Source organism: Protopterus annectens, chromosome 1.part1, assembly GCF_019279795.1.
Source record: "Protopterus annectens isolate FY-2018-M chromosome 1.part1, PAN1.0, whole genome shotgun sequence".
Taxonomy (NCBI): Eukaryota; Metazoa; Chordata; order Ceratodontiformes; family Protopteridae; genus Protopterus; species Protopterus annectens.
In genome coordinates this window covers 660,847,564-660,871,166 of record NC_056726.1, presented here as the reverse complement: position 1 = coordinate 660,871,166, position 23,603 = coordinate 660,847,564, and the positions used below count along the sequence as shown (strand labels likewise).

At 37.3% G+C, this 23,603-nt stretch overlaps 1 protein-coding gene across 1 annotated transcript in view; it reads left to right on the top strand.

The window, feature by feature from the left end:
- PHF24 (PHD finger protein 24) overlaps positions 1–23,603 on the top strand; it is a 1,962,240-nt gene that overhangs the window by 478,670 nt on the left and 1,459,967 nt on the right. The gene's annotated exons all lie outside the window — the stretch shown is intronic.

Below are 23,603 nucleotides of genomic sequence, written 5' to 3'. Positions count from 1 at the left end.
ACTTAGATGAAGGAGGCATGTAAAGATTGAGGAAGCAAAGAATGCTGAGAGCTGGAAATGTGCTGAAAATTGTCTTTATTAGGACACTGTCTGTGAAATAACTGGCAAATGAAGGCAACTGTGCCAGTGGGTAATGTGTAAATGTAAAGTCTGATCCACCAGAAGTATGGGTTTAATGGGGAACTGGGCAAAAGAAAAGTAATCCAGCAAGAGAAACCAAGACCCAAACAAGAAAAACTGATGGACTTCCAGGGAGCACAGTATAAACCACACAGCTAGTAGCAACCACCAAAGATTTATTGAGCAAAAACAGCAGTCAAGTGGTTTCGTCTTACATCAAGACTTCATCAGAACTACAGTAATCACATAAACCACACAATATAAAGGAACATCCTGTAGTTATGTGGTTAAAAACGACCAATACAAATAATGCTTAAAAAATTAAAAAGGCGAAAATGTACTGACCATTTGAAACAGTGTGTATGAGTGAAAAAACAGTGCGAAACATATTACAACCTAAGGCCATTGATACAGAACACACAGGGTTAGAGTTGCTGGTGCCATGTCAGGATGACTGCAAACTGGCACCATAATTGACACTCCATCAGACACAGACATCCTCCAGAAAGGTCTCATAGAAATGGATAACTGGTGCCAGAGCCATGGCCTAAAGTGGTTAGGAAGACCTTCTACATTGCTGTATCACTGCTGGACAGAGGCACAACAAACTAATGGGTATAGTATTCTCATATGAACCTATGAACCTATGAACAACAATGTATATACAACAAATTATAAAGATGACTGATGAATTTACCCCTCCATACTTTTCAGTTTTAGGATTGGGGTAATAGAACAGCAGTCATTAAGCTCAGGGGAAGTAAGAGCATCACACATCAATATCCAGATTAATTCCTTTCTGTTGAGGTATTCTTCTTTACTAAACCCCCTTGCATCCCATGCCACATAGTCCAACACTACAAACTTGAAGTGGTGGTCAGGAAAAGCTGAAATATGCCTGTACAATGCATTGGTGTTCTTCCCTTTCTTGATGTCATTTAAGTGTTCATAAATTCTTTCTTTCAGCTTATGACTAGTCTTTCCAATGCAGAATGCCTTATGATATTGACAAAGAGCTCCATACACTACCTGTCGCACAATAAAATATGCTGACAATAACTGCACTGATTGCATTTGTACATGCCCTTAGCTCTACTTGAACAACTCACATCACCTTTCATCTCTAAAAAGTTCTTAAAAGACTTGCCCTTTCTAAACACAACCTTTAGTTTGACCCCAAATAATTCTTTGCCTTCATGGATACTCATCATAATTGGCCAAAAATTACGCACTGTTTCCACTACATCATAGATGTTGACATAAAAAGTGACTATTAGTGAGTGTTCAAAAGGGACAATTGATGGTTATGTTTCTTTGGACAAGCTATTACCAGCCAAATAGTCATCAGTTCCATCACCAGGAATAGGCAGTAGCGGTTTGTAAAAACCATTCCTCCTCTTATCCTGGACTTCTTCCTTAATTCTGTCCAATAACTCATTGGGGTAACCTCTTTTGCTGAGCATGCCAATCAATTTGTCTATTTCAGCAGTGAAGGTGGCATCATCAGAAATCATACGAGCAAGTCTGACCAACTGCCCCTTGACCACAGCCCTCTTTTGGAATTGCGGATACCAACAATCAAAATGGAGGTAAGAGCTGGAAAAAGTTTTCTTTACGATAGATGTTGGAACAAAAATAATTTCTCAAATAATCCTTGGTTACCAATACATTCAAATAGGCCATTGAATCATGATCAAACGTATGGGTAAACTTTAGGAAAGATGTACTACCATTGATATACTCGAGAAATTCATTCAGTTTTGTAGCAGAATCATCCCAGATAAAAAAATATCATCCAGGAAACGAATATGGAATGACCAACATTCAGCAAAGGGACTATTGAATACATAATGCTACTCCCAATAGGCCATGACCAAGTTGGCAAAGCTTGGGGTGTAAGAAGCTCCCATGGCCACCCCACTCGCCTGTTTGAACAACTGGCCTTCAAAATAAAGAAAATTGTTAAGTCGAAAGCAGATCCATAAGTGTAGGCTTGCTATATGTTTGACAGAGGTCCTGAGAGAGGTTTATATTTTGAACATCAGGCCTTTCTGCTTGTGGACTACATAATTTTTCATGAAACAATATGGCAATATGGATGTCAGTTTTGATTTTTTTTGCTAAATGAATAAACCTGAATGCATCTTGTTCCATATAGATGTGTGTGAAAATGTGCAAATAAACACACACGTGCACGCATGTGTTTATATATATATATATATATATATATATATATATATATATATATATATATATAAAATATATATGTATGTGTGTGTGTGTGTAGATATGCATGTATGTGTGTGTGTGTGTGTGTGTGTGTGTGTATATATATATATATATATATATATATATATATATATATATATATATATATATATATATATATATATATATATATATATATATATATATATATATATACCAGCATAAAACAAATTTGTACATATGAAAAATATGAAAATGTGTGTGTGCTTATTTTGATGTCCATATGTGTGAGTGTGTGTGTGTGTGTGTATATATATATATATATATATATATATATATATATATATATATATATATATATATACACACACATATATATATATATATATATATATATATATATATATATACACACACACACACACACACACACACACACACACACACACATACACACACACATGGTAGAGGCGCAACTAGGGTGGGGTGTTGAGGGCAGCTGCCCCATTTGCAAGATGCAAGGGGGTATAATTTTTATTACTGGTATTTGGTTTCTGAATGCTGAGAATGCATTCGCAGAAACACTTTATTGCTCCATGTGTGGTTTAATGCATGACTGACATTTGTGCATGAATACTGATAATGTATATTATGTCAAGATATCAAGGCTGAAGTGTTTAGTGCCCCCTGTTAGATACACACACACACGCACATGCACACATACATGTACATGTGTGTGTGTGTGTGTGTGTGTGTGTGTGTGTGGTTCCCCTACATTTTATTGAATGTATGCCTGTTTGATAAATGAAGTGGTGAATTGGACTGTTGAACATTCAGAATTTCTAATGCATTTCTGACAAAAAAAGAGTATTTTAAAGTTTTGATATGCTGCTGGATTCAATCAGCTGTGCTTTGATGCACATAGTTGCATTTCTTTCTTCTTTGAAGAAAGTTAATGAACAATCTCGCCTTTTCCAGTTCAGAAGACTACAGTTCTCATTTCACTGTAGAATGTAAGGAACATGAAATATAAAAGGGGGGAATTAACCCACAAGCAAAAAATATGTATGCTGGTAGCAAAACATCTTTTTTAGATCCAAAAGAAATGGGATAAAATATTAATGGCATTTAAATTTGCATGCACCTTCTTTGTCAGATAAAGTGCATATATACTGAAGCTGGAAAAGAGGTGCTAATTATACAATTGCTTTATCTGTAGGCAACAAGTATAAAATCAATCATCTCTATGTCTTATAATTTCTTAATTTGACAAAAAAGTTAGTATTTCTGTTTAAGTTAACATTTTTGTTCAGTTGTAGCCAGGCTTTATGCTAAGCTGACATGAAAAGGAGCACGACCACTTTTAAGTCTATACCTGGTCATGTCTGCATTCCTGTTGACTTGCATGTTTTGCAAAAGCTGCTTTTAGGTTTTCAGATCTGTTTTGTTTTCCATTTGTCTGATAACTGAACCACCTGCAGAATAATACAGCACAGTATTGTAATAGTTGAATTGCTTTTACAGTTCAACAAGTAAATCTCAGGCTTGACAACATGAAAAGGACTGTACTGTGCTATTGTTGAACAGAAAAACAATAGCCAACATGTTAATTGAAGCTAAGTAAGATAAAAGTTATATTGGAACTGTGAACATTTAATTTTAGAAAATACATTAGTTCATTTGCATCACTTTAGACTCTAGACTAGAATCTGCAAGCATGTTTTAGAAACCTATAGCAATTCGGAGTACAATTTAGTCTGAAACGATAATGATGTGTGTACACTTAACCTTGAGTTGTTACAGTGCCACCTATGCCTGGAGAGCTGGGCTGACATTTCTGATGTATCACCATAGTCTGACAGCTCTGACCTCAGCTAGCTGTGGATTTATGATCAGTAACTCATTTTAATGAAACAATATGCCTGTGCCCATCCCCTTTGAACCATAATATCTTTTTCATAACCTGTTTTCCTCTATAAAGTATCAAGGTTTAACTATTTTCCAACTCCTGAATAGTACAGAAGTGTGTCTTAATAGTAAGCACTGCATATCATGATTTCTTTTCTGTAGGTAAAGTTCCCCAGTCCTTCGCATTTTGAACCTTATTATAAATAAATAGTTGATAATAAGGTTTTGCTCTGCTACATTCTCCACAACTTCTTTTTAGACAAGAAATGCCACAATTAGTTTAAGTTCTCCCAGATAAAACAAAGATGTATTAAAAGTATATACAAAGAGAGCCCAGCTCTTTGGCTTAGAGTGACAATTCAATTACAGTGCCTAGCAGTATGTATTGCTGGAAGGGTTAGGTAGGTAGTGGAACTGAGCAGAATTTGTTCTCCGCCTTCCCTGTGGAAGCAAGGCAGTTTGACCCTGCTTCTAAGTCACCATCACAGGAATATAGGGGTGTATCTTTCAACATGTGGGTCACTAAGTCATTCTTTCCGGTGTGGTGATGGAAGACTTTCAAAGGGAAATGCAGTAGATCTCAAAAACAGTAGTGTTACAGCAGAAGTCTCATCTGCTGAGAGTAGGGTTAGGCTGGGTTATAGGATGGGTTCAACATGACTTGGCAAACTGGCCTACTCCCTAGCTCCTAATAGTTTCACCTCTAGGGAGTTAATAGGCTGTGTGTCTGCCATCCTTTCTAGACAATTAGTGAACTTTGCTCTTATTTGTGTATAGAAATGAATGAGACACTTGAAATCAGGTAAGAAAAATGCTGTGAAAAATATACAAAATGAAATGTAAACAATCCGAATATATTGCACTTTAACATTAGTCTGGTAGAAGGCCAATTTGTAGTTTAGAAAGAAATTTACAGTCCCAGCCTCAGATAGTTAACAATGTTTTACTTTCTCAAAATAAAAGAATAAATTATAGAGTAGCAGAGTGTGGTTAGAAAGCTGTGTTATTGCAGTTATTTCGAAATGGCAGTCAAGTTTTAATACGTGTGATATAAAATGCCCCCTTGTGCTGTCAATGGAACAGAGAATTTTCATTCAGATATCGGTTCTAATTAAATCCAGGTGTTTATGAATATTACATAAAACAAATAATTAATGGTCTCGATTAGCTGTTACCGTGATGCAACTATATTAACTGTAATTCTGATTCTAATGTGAAACTTTCCCACGTTAGATATTTTGCTGTTCATGCCAGAGCCACCAGAATTAAACACGATTCAGAACTGGATGACATGAAGCCAGAACTTACCCATTCATGTTAATTCTGTTTGGATAAGGTGAAAGAACCTTGGTTGCATAGTGTGTGACATCTTGCTTTATGGTGCATATTTATCATGCAAATGGACAATGTTAGTTTTCTCTGCTCCCAGCCTTCCTTTTCTCCCAGGCTATGCCAACTACAACAAAAGACTAAACAGAATGTTTTCTACAAAGAAACATTTGTTATTTGAAAATGGGGTGAGAACCGAAATTTCTTGGAACCTGGCATCTGTGCGTATTGGTAGATCTTTTCTCATTAGTTTGGGAATAAGGCATACTGTGAGAAAACATTCAACCCTCTATATACTATATGCAACAAAACTAACTTTAGTAATTTTACTGCTTTTAAGAGGCTTATTGTATTACTTTATATTATGTAATCAGTGCTGTACCATTAAACAGAGCATTCTGCCTTAGTTTGATTAATTTGATAAAAAGAATAAATGCCACCCACGAATGGTAATCAGTTTTGGGCCAGTTCATAGAATGTGTTATCAGTGTGTTAGATGCGGCTTCAGTAATTTCAGTGCATTGGCTTCAGCTTCAGTAATACAGACCAGTTCCTGAGAATACAGGAACTATACAGAATACTTTCCACGTGCCTAACAGTTGATTGTTAGAGTTGCTGTTCCCATGTTCTGGCTGATGCAGTTTTACTTCTCATGTTACTTTCTATTATGTCTGTCTGTCTGTCTGTCTATTATGTCTGTCTTTCTGTCCATTGACTTCTGGGTAGTTGCATTCTCTTCTTAGTAAAACAAGCTGTATGTTCTTATATGCATATCACCATATGCTGCCCTCTCCCTAATTTTTGCTCTCTAGTACTGTATCATGTGCAAAGAAAGTATACTGGATGCCGAAAGTATTAGTAGTATACTAAAAAAGGGAAATGGACAGCAGACAAATTGTCAGTCATAATTTCATAATTTGAGCAAAAATATATCCAAAATCCTAGTACTGGCAGGTGATCCATGTTTCAGTATTTTGACAGTGACACAAAGATTGTACACATTGAATTTCTTTCTGATATGTATGTGTACCAGGGCACACAAATTCAAGAAGGGACATGGTAGAGAAAATAGGAGGTTGTATAGCATTTTATGTAACAAAATGGCTCAAAGCAATGGAGCATAGAGGACAGAAAATGTGAGAAGATCCTTAGGGTCACAGTGAAAGCAGGAAATGGCTGAAGAGTCAGTCCACTTAGAAGTATATAGAGTAACCCATCTAATAAGAATGAAATAGGAAACTACAGTCTTCATTCTCAGAATGGTGGAGAAAGGGAAACGTTGTTATTTAGGAAACTTTGTATACTATATTTTAATTAAGGAATCCTTCTGCTCTAGCTAGGCCTAAGAGCAGGATTATCTTTATTGCTTAACAAAGGGTAGGCCTCGCCAAGGTAGTAGTGAAGTACCATACAAGACATATTCTTTGATACAGCCTTCTAAAGTTGGAAAAGGAGAGGATCTCAGATCATTTAGTGGGCACTGAGCAGCGATTCTGGTGCTAAATGCATGCTTTGCCATCAAGTTAGATGGGTCTGCGTCAGCAAAAAATAATGGCTCTCTACTTCAGGAGGCTTTACTTTGTCAGAATAGGATGGTGCCCAAAAGAAATCTCTAGTCTGCAAATGCTGAGGCATGAAATAGGTGTGGATTCTATGTGCGTGAAACTGATTTGCAAATCTGAAAAAAAGAAAAATGGGAAATATTTGGTGGTCAGATAAAGTGGCTTCAAATTTAGTGTGAAGTATATACTACACACTAAAATACAGCTGATAAGATCAGAACTGGACCATGGTTAAGTCGGGCCCTACACAGTGTAATGGATCAGTGTCCCCCTCGCCTTGCAGCCATTCCAGTGTCCCATTACTTGGCTCTCTCCCCCAGTTACCACGAACACTGTTCGAAACTGGTCAGTGTGTGTACTATTTTCCTTATTTCTTTTTAAATTTATTTATCCATTCTTGATCAGTTTAGTACCATTAGGCTACTCGACTCTTTTCAGGGGAGACCTGAGGTTGTATTTATACTACTAGGGGAAATTTGGTCAGGGTATTGGGGAAGTTCCCATACTCTTTTCAGTAGGTGCAGCTGAATCTTTTACCTCCAGCTGAGCTACCACCAACTCAGGCACATCTTTTCTGAAGGATGACACACTCAGGAGTGCGTCACTCCACTTATGCTGCACTGCAGCATCAGCAATCCATCTGACTAGTGTGGGAGTACAACCCACAGCCTTCTGCACCAAAAGTGTTATAACCATTGTGCCACTAATATTGCTTTTAGATTTTATAGCACAAACACTGAGACAATCTGTTGAACAAAACAATGCATTGACCAATGAAAACAGACTTAACATGAGCAACAGTAAACCTGTCTTCCCTTGAAGCTGACATTCACTGAAAATGCATTGAAACTCACATTTATTAAAAATGCACCTGGTCAGTGGTGGATTAAGTGTACTTTGGTCCCAGGTCTGTTTTCAAACCATGGGCCCCTTGCATACATTTTTGGACTACACATAAATACATGTGTTTTTTGATTCACCTTCTTGATTGTTTGAACTGTAGTTCTCGTTCAACACAGCAACATTTTAAATTTGTAGTTTTTATCATTTTTTCCAGTAACCAGTGAAAGAAAATGTATGGACCAATTATGAAAGCATAATTCATTAGTGCATTTTAAATTTTTGAACATTTTTTCCAGTAAGCAGTGAAACAAAATGTATGGAGTAATTACAAAAGTAACAATTATTAGAGTGAAATTTAAATTTGTAGTTTTATCATTTTTTTCCAGTATGCAGTGAAACAAAATGCATGCACCAATAATGACATATGTAACCATTTCACAGCATTCCATCCAACTCTAATGATGGTTATTGGCTGACTGTAATCTTCAGTGATATAATAAAGGGTCTGGCAGTTGGTTTAAAGGATTAAGGCTTTTCCATCCTTTAACGAAGGTACAGGTTTGAGCCTGTGCAAGTCATGTAATTAATTAAACTGCCTCTGTAAGTAGGTCATTTTACACACACACACACACACACACACACACACACACACACACACACACACACACACACACACTAATAGTCCCTGTAAAGAAACTGCAGTGTTGTCATTGCTTGCACTTTGCTTGTCTTGCTGGCTGGATCAATCTTCTCATTACATTTCAATCTTGCACTTCACTTTAATATTGTTTTAGTAACAAAGGTTTGTACTTCTCTCATTGTTTGATCCAAGCATTTCTAGCAGCAAAGTCTCCCTTTGAATCTTAAGGTTCTGTTTGAATCCAACATTTCACTTGGCTGGCTGAAAGCAAGCAGAAACTTGTGTCATAGGCAGGGTGAATCCAAGCAGGAAGCAAGTAGATGTAAAGCAATAGGAGCAGATTATGCTGAGAGTAGGATTTTTTAAAGCTGCAGTTCTGTGCCAAGGACACAGAAAAGGTAATGCTAAGAGTTGGATTTTTTTTTTTACTTGTGTCCAACTTCTTCTAAATTTAATATTGTGACCAGGCCTCCACCCATCAATGGGGCCTAGGTAGCTGCCTAGCTTGTCTAGTGCCATCTTCAACACTGAGTATCACACATCTGTGTACAGTTCTCGAGATATTATTTTTATTTTTTTATTTTACATTTTTGACCGGGCTGGTCCAACTGGATACATGTCCATTTTCAGCAGAGGCCTGGGGAGAAATGCTCAGAGTCAAAATTAAAATATTAATACACATTAAAAAAACATTAAAAAACAGAGATACAGATTTAGCACAGAGAAAAATAATAAATATCATTAACATATTTTTACAGTAACAACAATAAGCAATTACTTATAAATAGAGGGTGTTCAATTCAAGATGAATGCAGAAACGTAAGTTTAAGAAAGATTTTATTCAGGATAAATGAAAGTACTTGGAGCAAAGTTGCAGCTAGTCAGGGTTAGTACAGGGGCAGAGACAGTGAGTCACGAGGTGAGTTTTGAGTTGGGATTTGAAACAGGGAAGAGAAGCGATAGCAATGAGGTTGTGAGGGAGAGAGTTCCAGGCTTTTCCTTTTGAGTTAGAGAAGAAGGAGTCACCTGCCAAGTTGGATTTACTGGTTGATATAAGAAGTTTGTTAGAAGAACGTAGGCTTTTGAGGTTGCAATAAGGAGTAATAAGGGTAGTAAGTATAGGGGTGTCAGGTTTGTAGAGGATTTTGTGGGTTAAGGAGAGCTGGTGAAATAAGATCAAATTTTGCAGCTCAAGCCATCCCAATTGTTTTAAGTTTAAGCAGTGGTGAGTTCTAAAGGTAGAGCCAGAGGCAAATATGGCAATATTGTTGTAGGTGACAGCTAGTTTGGTGAGGTTAGTTTTGGACAAATACCTGTAAATAGGGGAGGCGTAAAGGAGGGTAGAAATCAGATGGGAATGGGCAATGGTAGTTCTGACAAGAGGTTTAAGAAATGGTTTAATTCTAAACAGGGAACCTAGTTTTCTGTTAACTAATTTTATAGTGTTGTTAATGTGTGAATCAAAGCATAGGTTGTTTATCTCTACACCGAGGAGCCTGGTGGAAAGGTCAGGTGATATGTTGGTGCCATTACTAGACAAGACAGAGAAGTTGAGTGGTGGGGATTTACAGGTAGGGGAGAAAAGTAACAGTTTGGTTTTCTTTATGTTTAAGATTAAACATAATTTTAGGAACCATGTTTCAACGTTTTGGAAAGTCTGTTAGGTGATAGAGTGCAGTTTGGAGGGGGATGAGGCAGAACAAATCAAAGCAGAATCATCCGCATATTGTATACAGGTTGCAGAGGGAATACTGGCATGAAGATCATTAATAAAGATAGAGAACAGAAGGGGGCCAAGTATTGAGCCTTGGGGGACTCCAAAGGTAATGGGAAGGAGGTTGGATAAGTTGTTTTGCCAACACACTGCCTGTTGTCTGTTATGAAGATATGACTCGAACCACTTTATAGTACTAGGGTCGATTGCAAAAGTTTTAACTAATTTTATCAGTATATGGTGATTGACCTATCCAAAGCCTTTGATATGGTCAGTAAAGAGAGCAGAGGTGAGTATGTTATTATTCCGGTTTTTATTTATGCAGTCAGTAAAGGAAAGGAGGGCTGAAGTGGTGATATGGAAAGGCCTGAAACCTTGTTAACAGTTGGCTAGTAGGTTGTAATTTAACAGGTGTTTAAGAAGTTGTTTTTGGACGCATTTTTCCATGATTTTAGCTAGGGGAGAGTAAGGCTATGGGATGGTAGTTAGATAGTTCTGTTGAGATCCCACCTTTATGCAGGGGAAAGATATGTGAGATTTTCCAAACTGTAGGAATGTAGCTTTCCACAAAGGTTCTGTTAATCCGAATGGAAATGGAATAGGCTAATGGTTTGGCTGCAATTTTTAGATACTGAGCAGGAAGAAGGTCAGCAGAAGGGGAGGAGGTTTTAAGCTTGTGGAGAAGAGAAAAGATAAGTGATGTGGGTACTGGTTGAAATTGAAAAGTGGGAATAGAAGTGTAAGATGAAGAGGACTGAGAGGAGATGGTGGGGGCTAGTTGATTAGCTAGAGACTGGACAGTTTCAGAAAAGAAGGTATTGAAGGCATCAGCAGTTTATTTTGGGTTGTTTTTGGAAATGTCTGAGGGGCATGGGGTGTCAGAGTGACCAGGCTTTAAGAGAGTATTTATTCCTGCCCAGAACTTGTGAGGATTTTGTTGGTTAGCTTGTTGTAAATGGTAGAAGTATTTTCTTTTATCTAGAAGTACAGCGTTTTTAGTGGAGTTTCTTATTTGATGAAAGTTAAGTTGGTCGGAAGGATCTTTTAGTGCTACGAAATTTGCTCCACAGTTTATTTTTCAGGATAATTTTATGCCTTGTATCCTTTGATAGCCAGGGGACAGGTTTTGAGCTAATTCTGATAGATCTTAAGGGATCATGAGAGTCTATAATAGAAAGGAACTTTGAGTTGAAGTATGCCACAGCATCATCCAGTGGTAGTTGTTTGACAGGAGACCAATTGCAAGCTTTGAGTTCTGTTAGGAAGCTTTCAGGGTTAAAGCTTTTATTTGTTCTGACCATTTTGTATTTAGTTAGGCTGGGGGTTGCACTTTTATGTCTGATTAAGTAAGTGCATGGTCACTTAAGTCATCAGGTAGTGTCCCGACTGTATAAGTATGGTGGTAACTATTTATCAGAATCCAGTCCAGTATGCTTTCTTTGTTGTTAGTTTTGCTAGTTCTGGTGGGGGTTTGAATGGTTTGTGAAAAACCATGAAGATTTAAGAGGGTGGGAGGGTCTACTGAGGTACACGTTTTCCAGTCTATGTTGACATCGCCCAGTACTATGGTTTCTTGTGGGAATTGAATGGAGAGCCAGCCAAGGATCTCTTCTAAGGAACTGATTATTTCCAGGGGGAAGATAAGTGCAGATTAAGTATATGGATTTGTGTGTGTTAAGCTGAAGTTTGGTGATAAGGATTTCGGCATTACGTATTGTGGGAGGTTTTTCATGTATGACAGTAATTTGCATACCTGTTTTGTAAAGGATTGCTATCCCTCCATCCTTTTTGGCTTTGTGGTCAAGTCTGTAGATGTTGTAGTCAGGGGGAGTGATCTCAATGTCTAGGATTGCTTGTTTTAGCCAGGTTTCAGACAGGCAAAGGATGTCAAAAGAGTGTCTAGCATTGCATTATTAGCATAAGAAAATAGTGTAGAGGCAGGGCAGTGGAGGACAACACATGTGAAACACAAGCTGTACCTCAAGATAAGAATGAGTCTAAAAGAGCTGGGTACACATCATCCTAATGTAAGGAAGTATGTTAGTGTCATGAAATAAACTTTGAGGTACCTCAGGAGAATATAGAATCCAAGTAGAGAGTATATTAAAAGATGAATGCAAAATGACTAGAGGTATAGTTTGTAGATATTGTTCAATGGTAATGTAGGTATTATTCCACAGACACAGTGGTGGAAGATTGTTGAACAGGTTTGATGAAGAAGAACTTTAGTCAAAAACATTCACTGGATTCATGAATGAATGGGTCAGGCATAAAGCTGTCTTTACAAGGTTGGATATTTAAGAGGAATAAATTCTTATAAGGTAAGGCCTGTTGCTAATCCATCAAAATTTAAATTGGCAGCTAGGTTGGCCTAGTGGTTCATATTTGCCATCAGAATGTTTTGTATTAGAGCAGCACCATTGCGCAGAAACATGTAAAGATTCCAAGTGTGTTCATCAGAATATCAAAAAGTGAATAAACATCAGTTAGAACTAAAGAGGTGTATTTGCAGACATGAATAAATAGTTATTTTAAGACTGATTTGAAACACAGAAGTAGAATTCATACTGATATGCAGCCCAGCTGGATGTCCAGGAATTTGTATGCATCCAGGAAACTTGTCTAAAAACTAAATGATTTGGAGCCACAAATTCAGTTTATTCTACATGACAGGTGGAACTGATGTCATGTTGAAGAGGTATAGTGTGCTGCATTCTTCAGTGTTTTTGCAGAAAGTAATTCATAAAGGTATGAAGTCTTTTTTTTCTTTTCTTAAAGATGAGAAGCACACAGTAGTACCACTTAGGCACAAATTCTCTTATTAGTAAATGCTCAGAAAGACTTTGCCATTTGGCAGGCATTTGTTCTTTACAAGAGCACAATGTCCTATAGTGTCTTTAGAGCTAAACGTCATTTAGCTAAAAAACAGAGTCAAAGATGGTGCATTTGGTGAGTTGACTACTTGTCCAATAAGATAATAATTTGTGATATAACAAATGATTAAAAATTGCCAAGCTGTTAAGAAAAATAGACCAGACTGATCCAAAGCTGAGCATGTGTGCTGAGCAGCTAAAATTAGTGTACAGATAAAACAGTGAACTGGTAAAGAATATGTTTAAAATAAAAAGTGAGAGTAAATAAGGTAAAAATGAAAAAAAAAATGTTTTGTAAAAGTAGTAGATAAGCTGCTGATTCTGGGGTGTCTCCTTTATGGATCTGCATATTCCCCCTGGGATCATGTGGGTTTTCTGTGGGAGCTCCAGCTTTCTTCAAAATTCCAAAGACATGCAGTAGGTGGATTAAACACTCTAAACTGGCCATAGTTGTATACATGTGTGGTATGGAAGAACAGCCATGGCAGGGTGAACATTAGCTCCTGATTGTCACTGTTGACATGACCCCCTGACCCTAAGTGCAGGATAGATGGATGGATAGATGAAGATGAGAACCATGTGACACTGCACTGTAACAAAGATGGAGGCTAGAAAAATGCTGCTTAAGCAGCTGAAATTCAAGATTGCAAAATGTGTGTATAAAAAAATGCCTTCATAGGTATGACCTTACTTTGGAATTCAGAAGTCTACATTTTTATTGGAGTGCAGGCAGCCAGAAGTTAAACACTGAGTTACTTCACTCATGAAACAAATGAAAAGCAGGTTCTTTTCAAGGTGCTGTCTTCTTCCCTGAAATGCCAAAAGCAAAGTTTCGTAATAAAAGTCAGAATGTTTCCCAGTTCATAGTTTGAAATAAACTGATAATAAAATGTATTTCATTCTTAGCAAGAAAATAAGCAGGATATCTTCCCACATGGGTAAATTAAATAAAACTGTTCCAGCAGTTCTGCCTTTGTTTTCAGAACTGCAGACGAGCAAATAACAATACAGACACACAGTGTTCTAGATGTATAAACTCTACCTAATGAAAATGTTTTCATTTCCAACCGAGGTAATCCACATAAAAATCCCAATAAATTCTGGTCTTCCATAAACCATCTTCTTTATCCCAGCAATCCTTCAACTCCCAGACCTTTCCCACTATTTCATTGAAACAAATCAAAACCTTACACAAAATAGTAATACTTCCCTATCCCTCCTTCATCCCCCACCAAATAACACCTTTCAATACCATCTCTTTCAAACCTGTTCTCATGTCCCTCATCAAATCTCTCCTTTTCAAACTGAAACCCTGTTCCACCTCCACTGATAAACTACCTTCCTACTTTCTTAAATTAGCTGCAGAATCTATCGCCTACCCTGTCTCTATACTTATAAATCATTCAGTTAGAAACCTGTGTCCCAGATATATGGAAATCCTTTCACACAATCCCTCTTCACAAAGGCAGAAACTCCACCGATCCTTCTAATTATAGGCCCATTGCCATCATGTCTCCTATCTCCAAAATTCTTGGAAAGTGTATTCATACCCAGTTAACTCAAACACCTGTTTGATAATAACTTACTGACTTCCACCCAACATGGCTTTAGACACCAACACAGCACCTCCACTGCACTACTTTCCTTCACTCAAACAGTATTAGAGGCCCATGACAACAATATGTTAGTCTCCTGCTTATTCCTTAATCCATCTAAGGCCTTTGGCACTCTTTCTCACTCTAAACTTCTAACTAAACTCTCCACCCTCTGTCTGTCTGGCTCCTCCATAAACCGGTTCTGAAGCTACCTCTCCAACAAGCAGCAATCCATTCGCTGGCAAACTGTTTTCTCCCCTTTCCTTCCAGTCAACACTGGTATACCACAAGGATGTATCTTAGGCCACCTCTTGTTCAATATTTTTACTAATAATATTCATTCTGTCTGCAACCACTCAACACTCCTACAATATGCAGACGATTCTACACTAATCTCCATTGCCCACAGCATCCCCGAACTCTTAGGTCTTACTCAAAACACCTTTTCTTCTGTTGAAACATGGCTCTCTGACAATCAACTTGTACTTAACCCCCCAAAAAACTAAACTCCTTCTCTTTGCTCCTAGATCACTGGCACATCTAAAATCCTCCTTTTCCATTACCTTCTCAATAATAGCATCATAAAGTGTGAACCCCATACCAAATTATTTGGTGTCATTATTGATGATGAAGTGAAATATGATACACACATCCAACAGTGTATAAAGAAAACCCACCAGAAACTAGGCCTCCTCTTTCGTAATCAGAAATTGCTTATACCTTCCTCCACACTCTCCCTAGCTCACTCTTTTCTACTACTCTGTTTATGCAGTCCCTATCCTCACTAACATTCAGTCTACACTACTATCCAAACTTGAACAAACATACAATAAAATCACCAGATTTGCCACTTATCTACCTTACAAGTCCCATCACTGTCTTGCCCTTAAGGCAGTTCAGTGGCCCGAATTCCCTAACCAACTACTACTTCAATGATTACATATCCCCCACGCTGTCCTAAACAATCCCTCCTCTTGCCCCTTTATCTCTAGCCTTGTATCCTATTACAGCCCCCGTCGTCACCTTAGTACATCCGATAAACTCCTCCTTTGTATCTACAAACCCAACAATAATATGGGTATGTCCCTTTATAAATACTCTATAGCTCATGCCTGGAACTCACTTCACACCAGTATAAGAAGTATCTAATAAAGGCACCTGTTGAAATGTGAACTTAAACACTACCTACAAATGACCTGGTCCTGCCCATTTCTAACCCCCACATGATAACTATTTAAAGTTACACATCTTTTACTCCTTCTGTGTATCACCTGCTTTTCCTCTTCTTTTCTCTGTTTTAAAATCTTACCTCATACAGCTGGATTTAAAAACTCAGCTGTAATTGTCAACCCCATGTCTCTTGTCAAATACCATGAACATCCAATTGTAACAATATTTTTTTCACTTTTTTTATTCTTTATTTTTTATCGTTTCCATTTTGTATATCTCTGTTCCCAGAATGTAATGATTTGAATGATTACTATTATATCTCATGTCGTATGTTTTACAGTTGACCACTTTGTTCATGTTGTTATACTTTAAATGTTTGTAAATTATCTGGAGCTTTTCTCCTCGGGTCTCCACTGAAAATGGGCCTCTGACTCAGTTGGACTAACCTAGTTAACAAATGTTTAAATAAAGAAATGAATAATGCAAAAGCAGGAGGTTCTAATATTCTCCATAAGGCTAAACAACAAAATTCTAGTAGGTTTTAGTTTTCAAGAGTGAATAACATGGACCGACTCCTTTGTAGTGTTGGATCATGTTAAGGCTAACCCAGTTTTAAGTGAAAGCTTCTGCCCTGGAAGCATACAGGCTAAATTTGTGTTATATCTTTTCTTCAATTACCTTTACAAACCTATTCAGTCTCTTAGAAAGGTACATATCTCAGGAAGTGCAGGCCATACAAAACCTAAGAAGTAAGGCCTGAAAGCATTCATCTCTTGTCACCAGAACCTTCCATTTATCAAAGCAGCTATAAACAGGAGAGCAAGCGCTGTCCAGCTCATGCTAGAACCGAGTATTCTGTGTAGATGAATAAAAGAAAAATGAGTGTTAAAATGCACATTGTTGACCATGAATATGAATACAAACAAGTGTGGTTAGCGCTGTAGAAGTAAACAGATGTGATATGAAATGATAAAATACTTATGAGGCATAAAAAGCAAGCAGACAAGGGTGCAAATCAGACTCCTAGAAATACTAAAAAATGATGAATGCAATAAAAAATGAAACTAGGCACATCTGCAGAGTGTCATTTTTTTTCTCAGGAAGTCATTTTAAATAGCTGGGAATTAGTTGGTTGTAAAGTGGGAGATGCTTGCACATTGTTAACCCATTCTAGTCACCTGGGGGCATCAGTAGGCCACCCATTCTAGTCACCTGGGGGCATCAGTAGGCCACACATTTCAAATATGTCAGTACAAAAGTCTGAAGTACAGAATTATTTTTAGAAACAGCTGCACTTAAAGAAGTAAGCTGTCTTAAAACTTTTCATCATATGGCTTGTTAAAAACTAGGAATGGTAAAGCAAATTTTCAGAGTGTAACAGCAAAGGATGTGTAAAGAATTATTTAGAGAGGCAGTCTGGATCATATGTGGAACCATAACAGTGATATCTGGTTTCATTTCTCTAAGTCTTTAGGTTTCTAATACTATGATGGGAATGGACCCCATTCCCAAGTCAAAGTATGGTTAAAGATCCTGAAATTAGCATTGTTTCAATCTTTGATGCTAGCCAAAAGTGCTATTTGCAGCACCCACAATGTAACCAGGACTGACTTTTTCTGCAATTCATATGGATTTACATGTATTGGTGGCATATCTAAGTTGTTGTTGTTGTTGTTGTGTCTTTCGGCTTTTTTCTGGTTAGTGGTCACCACAGCGGAACTCCGGTCCGCTACACACCTTCAACAAAGGTGCGCCTATTCACGCATGTCTCCACACAGAAGACGCTCAAGCTGAGAATCGAACAGTACAATGTTGTACTGTGAGGCGACAACGCTACTGCAGCACCACCACCGCAGTTGGTGGCATAGCTAAGTAAGGCTGTAAATTCCTTTTTGAGACCTCATTGCTCTTACTACTATTTTAACTGTTTGGGTACCCATCTTCCACACTGCCGTTGTTTCTGCCTGCAAATCCTGATATTTTATGACTTTGTGTCTCTCTGTACATAAGACACTTTAATCGCTGGTTGTAGCAATTTCAGTGAGCAGTGCTACTTTTTTTTCTTTTTATGGACTACTGTATCTGTTTTTCTTGCTATTTTTTGAATTGTTGGTAATGGGTAATCTTATGTGATATAAACATCATTCTCTACAATGTTTCGTGGCTAATGTTTCCAATGCTTTTCAGCTACTTTAATATTGTAATATTTACACAATCCTCAATGTCCAACAGTCTTGCCTCATTATTATGCCTTTCGGTATACAGGCCCTCTGCCATTAGTATATCACAACAAGCAACAAGATGTACAACTGTTTCCAGTTCTGTTACAGAACTTGCATTTGTCTGTTTCTCCTACATGTGCAATGGACTTTATAAACCAATGTGTACAAAGTCTACTCTCCTGGGCCACATCTATGCACACAACCCACTTGGGAAAAGAAAAGAAAAACATATGTTCCTTCTACTGGCACATCAACCAGGTGGCCAGATGGATGACATGCCCCCCCCCCCCCTTCCTTCAGGCTCAGCCATTCAGGCACCGGTTCTGTGTCTTGCCCCCATCTCTCCTTTAGCATATGATATTTTATTTAAAAAAAAGGCATTTTTTTTTTTAAACTGTAGCAAACAGTTGCTGCAGTTTATACCTGCCTGCACCAAGCGCTTCGGTGCACATGTTTTAGTTTCAAAACAAAAATCTTTTTAAACTGTAGCAAACCGCTTACTACAAATATAATCTCTTAATCTTTTTGAATATCTTGTATATGGAAAACTCTGGGCTTCTTGCACAGTAGTAGAAATATGCAAGTTCCTTCTTGTCTTGGTCCACACTATCATCCTTACATTTCTTTTTTGGCCTATTAGTTTTTGTGAAGTACTGCTACCTTCTACAACAGGGGGGCCATCCTCCACCTGAACCAGGCCTAACCCCATTGTAAGAATATTTCCATGTCTTGAGGATTCTATATTGTCATTTCTTCCAGTCCAGGTGCTAGTGTGCCTATCAGGATTGAGCACTTTTTTAAAACTGGGACATGTGCACCCAGTTGTCTTTTTTATTTTTTAACTTAATTCTTTCCAGTATATATACTATATAAAATGCAGTCTATATATCACTGTCATCTTTGTGAGATTTTGTAAAAACAGAGTCCACCTTGTGAAGGTACACACCAAGACTTATGGAAGAATTCAGTTCCTACAATACTACTCTCCTTTGCTAGCTGATTTTATCATCTTTCCATTCAGATCCCTGAATATCTTTTTTAATTTCTCCAAATCTTTTGGGTTTCTAATACCATGGTGAGAATAGACCCCATTCCCAAGTCAAAGTATGATTAAAGTTCATAAAATTAGTATTGTTTCAATCTTTGATGTCAGCCAAAACTGCTCATAGCAGCACCCACAATGTGCCCTGTAATGACTCCTTCTGCAATTCATAAGGGGTTACATGTGTTAGTAACATATCTAAATATGATTGCAGATTATTTTTTATAAGACCAGTTGCTCCTACTACTATTGGAACTGTCAGGGTATCTTTCTTCCACATTGCTCTCATTTCTTCCTGCCGATCCTGATATTTTATGACTTCGTGTTTGTCCGTATGCAAGACACTTTAGTCAATGGGTGTGGTGATTTCAATGATCAATTCTACTTTTGTCTTCTTTTCATGGACCATTATATCTGTTTTTTTAACATCTATCTTTTCAACTGTTGGTAATGGGTGATCCCACGTGAAGTAAACTTCATCATTTTCTATAATGCTTCATGGCTCATTTTCCAGTGTTTTTCAGCCAGTTCAATGCCATAATATTTGCCAAATCCCCAGTGCAACAGACTTGCCACATTATTATGCCTTTCAGTATACAGTCCTTCTGCCATTAGTATGTCACAACCAGCAACAAGGTGTGCGACTGTTTCCAGTTCGGTTTTACAAAACCTAAATTTGTCTGTTTCTCCCACATGTTCAATGGACTGGACTTTGTAAACCAAAGTGTATGTAGCCTGCTATCTTGGACTGCCAATATTAACCTTTCATCTCTTGGTTTGAATTCGCCCCTCCTTAACCATTCCTGTGTTCATTCCTGATCAACATAAGGTTCTTCCAGAAGTTTTCAATACTTGAAACTATATTTATGCATTTTCCACATTTCTTGCCTTCTCATCTGGTCCATCACCTTATATTCTTTCTTTTGTTTTTTGGTGCATTCAGCCTCTGACTGATTTTTATCTACTTCTGGTTTGATTTTCATTCCTGCTCGATGCCGATATACTTCTGCTAGATTAAGCAGAGAAGTCATCTTAGATTTATTCTCCTCATGTTTCCAAACTTTCACTATATTTGGGTCTTGTGAGGTCAGCAGATATGTCTGGAGTCCCATGATTGCAGATCTATACATGTAATCAATTTCAAGGAGGCCCATCCCTCCTTTGGAATGGGAATATATAATCATGGTATGCACTGATTTTTATAAATCCTTCGGTGAGTATCTTGTTTTCCTATCTAATCTATCCAACATGTTTTGGGGCCAGTCAATCACTCCAAAACTGTAAGTTAGGACAGTGCTCAAGTTCTTTTATATCACATTCTTGTCCTAAACTGATGTTTTCCTGGTGTTGCAGTTTTCCCACTTTAAAGGCTGCTTTTGCACATTTATCAAGACCAAATGACATTCTTATAACATCTGAAAAAAATTTGACAACTTGCAGTTGTAATTTCAGTTCCTCATCTGATGAGCTATACAGTTTTAAATCATTGACAGAGAAGATGAGAGGTCTTTACACTTTGTTGTTTTCTAGGAGCCAAATTATAGCCATGGCCTAAACTAAGTAGACAGCTTAATTGGTTAAGGGCAAGGCAGAACAGCAGCGGTGACAGAGTCACCCTGGAATATCCCCCTTTGAATTTTTAGCCCTGGGGTAATTTGTCCTTTATCATGGCTTAATTGCAAAGTGGTCTGCCACTGTTTCATAATCACTGTAATGTAGTCGATCAGTGAAGGGTGTATCTTTATACATTTTTAAGCACTTTTTTATCCGTGAACGTGGGATACTATCAAATGCTTTTTTGCAATCAGTCCATGGCATACTTAGATTTTTCCCCTTTTACACTTCTTCACTATGACTTTATTTAAAAATAAATGATCCTTTGTTCCATATAACTTTCTTTTATTGCCCTTTTGTTCTACTGCCATAATTGAGTTTTCTTCTAAATGACTATAAATTTTGTTGGCATCAATTCTCATGTATATTTTATACATCGTCGGAAGGCAGGTTATTGGCCTATAATTTTTAGGATAGCTTGCAGCTTCACCCTTAAATAGGAGCATTATTTTTCCTGTTGTTAGCCAGGATGGTGTCTTTTTGGGGTGTGCATATAAATAATTCTTACTTGTGGCTAAATCTTCGTGCAAAGATGTTAAGACTTTTAACCAAAAATTAGCTACTGCATGTGGGCCTGGGGTTTTTCAGGTAGAGGCTTTTCTTAACTTTGTTTCAATCTCTCTGGCTGTCACTTCATCCCATTTCATATCCTGTACCTCTAATCTTCTTATTCTTTATTTACTTCTTATATCCATTTAGCATCTTTATATTCCACAGGATCTTCATAGATAACTTCTCCGAAAGGTATCTATTTCTTGTTTTTTTTGGCGGTCATTCAATTCCTTTTACCTTGTTTCCCAATTCTCTATAAAACTTTTTTGGGTCATCAAGTAAATTGCTTATTTTGTACTTTTCCTTTATATTTATCTGCATATCTTCTAAGTTTTTCTGCCTGCACTGAGATTTTTAGTTTATTTGTGAGTAGTGCATGATAGATACTGGTCTGTTCTAATACTGTGCACTGCTTTTATCATGTCTCTTTCTTAGTATTTTGTTGATCTGTTCCCACTTCTGTATTCTTCTAACTGTGAAACTTCTTGTCTTAATTGCTTTATAGTTTTCTCTATTCAATATCTCCATGATGGTATTCAATTTCTCCCTTTCCTTCACTACCCTATGTTTTTGTGGGAGAACTTTATCAGTTAGTAATTTAGCTGCACAGTAATATGTCCTGTTTACTTCTGTTATATCGCATGGATCTCTATGGACAGTCCTCATTACTGTGTTTATTTTTTTTTAATCAAACTTCTGACTTTTTGGGTTTTATTGACCTTCTGCAGTCTATTTCTTTCTTTAAATTTAATAAGTCTATCTATGTTTATTAAATCAAGCAACTCTTCTATTAGCTCTTTTTCTTCTAAACTGAGGGCACATTTTTGTTTTCTATTTCCTGCAGGAATTTTATAGAAAGTTCTATTGCATCTTCCCGTGGCATTCTCTTCAATTTCCTCCTGTGCCATCTGTTGCTCTGTCATATGGGCAGGGAACTCAGTGGCCTATCACTCCTGAGCATTGACTGCATCAGGGTTTCCACAGTTTTGTGTTCCTTCCCTTGCTGTCCAGCTTCAAGTGAATGTTTATACTGGTTTCCTGTGGAAGGTTCCAAAATATCTTCATATGGCACCTGACCAATTGCATCCTGTTCCACTGGTTTCCCCTTAATTTGGATATCCATTGCTCCTATCCTGTTGTGGTGCTTTATGAATTAGACTTTCTACACTAAATCCTTCACTTCACAGGTACTATATAACCTCAGTTTCTGTTTCTTTAACTTCTCCATTACTAATCTCCTTTTCTACTTTTCCTCTTTGTCTTCTTATTTTTTGTATTGTAAAGTTTTCCATGTCTGTATTCCTTTGCCTGTATTCCTATTCAAATCTTTTGTACTGCTTTTTTTGTATTGGTTAATTTTGCTTTCTCCTTTGCATAACTACTACACCACATTAAATCTATTTTTCTTTCCCATGTCGATATTTCTTTTTTATACTTTCCAAAATATTTTCGTACTTCAGATGTTTCTTTCTACAAACAGATCAAAGTTTCTTAATCTATATACTGGTTTTCACAAATCTCTTGTATTAATGAATACAATTTTTTAATTTGAAGCTTCTGACAGGTTTTCTTGTGGAAGTATGTTTCTTTCCTCTAATTTCTCTCGTAATCATTTTGTATATCTTGTGTCTGGAAATTCCGGGCTTTTTGCATAATAGTAATAATCCATAATTTCTTTCTTATCCTCAGTAATCCACTTTATCATTTTAAGAGCTCCTCTTTGGCCTTTAAGTTTGTGTGATTTTTGTGGACTGCTACTTCCTTCTACAATAGGGAGGCCAACCTGGCCTAACTCCATTGTAAGAATGCTTCCATGTCTTGAGGATTCTATACTGTCATTTCTTTCAGTCCAGGTACCAGTGTGCCTACCAGGATTGGGCGCTTTTTTAATCTGGGACTTGTGTACCCAGCCGTCTTTTTTTTATTATTTTTTAACCTACTTCTGTCCAAGATATATGCTATATAAAATACAGTCTATATATCCCTGTCATCTTGGTGAGAGTGTGTAAAAACAGGGTCCATCTTGTAAAGGTACCCACAAAGAGTTATGGATGAATTGAGTTCCTGCAATACTATTCTTTTTCGCTTGCTGATTTTATCATCTGTCCATTCAGATCCCTGAATATCCTGTATGACTTTGCTGATTTCTTTACAGGCTTCGGAAGCATCCCAAACTTGTTATTCTCTTCCCAGTGGGCAAGTGGAGTGAAC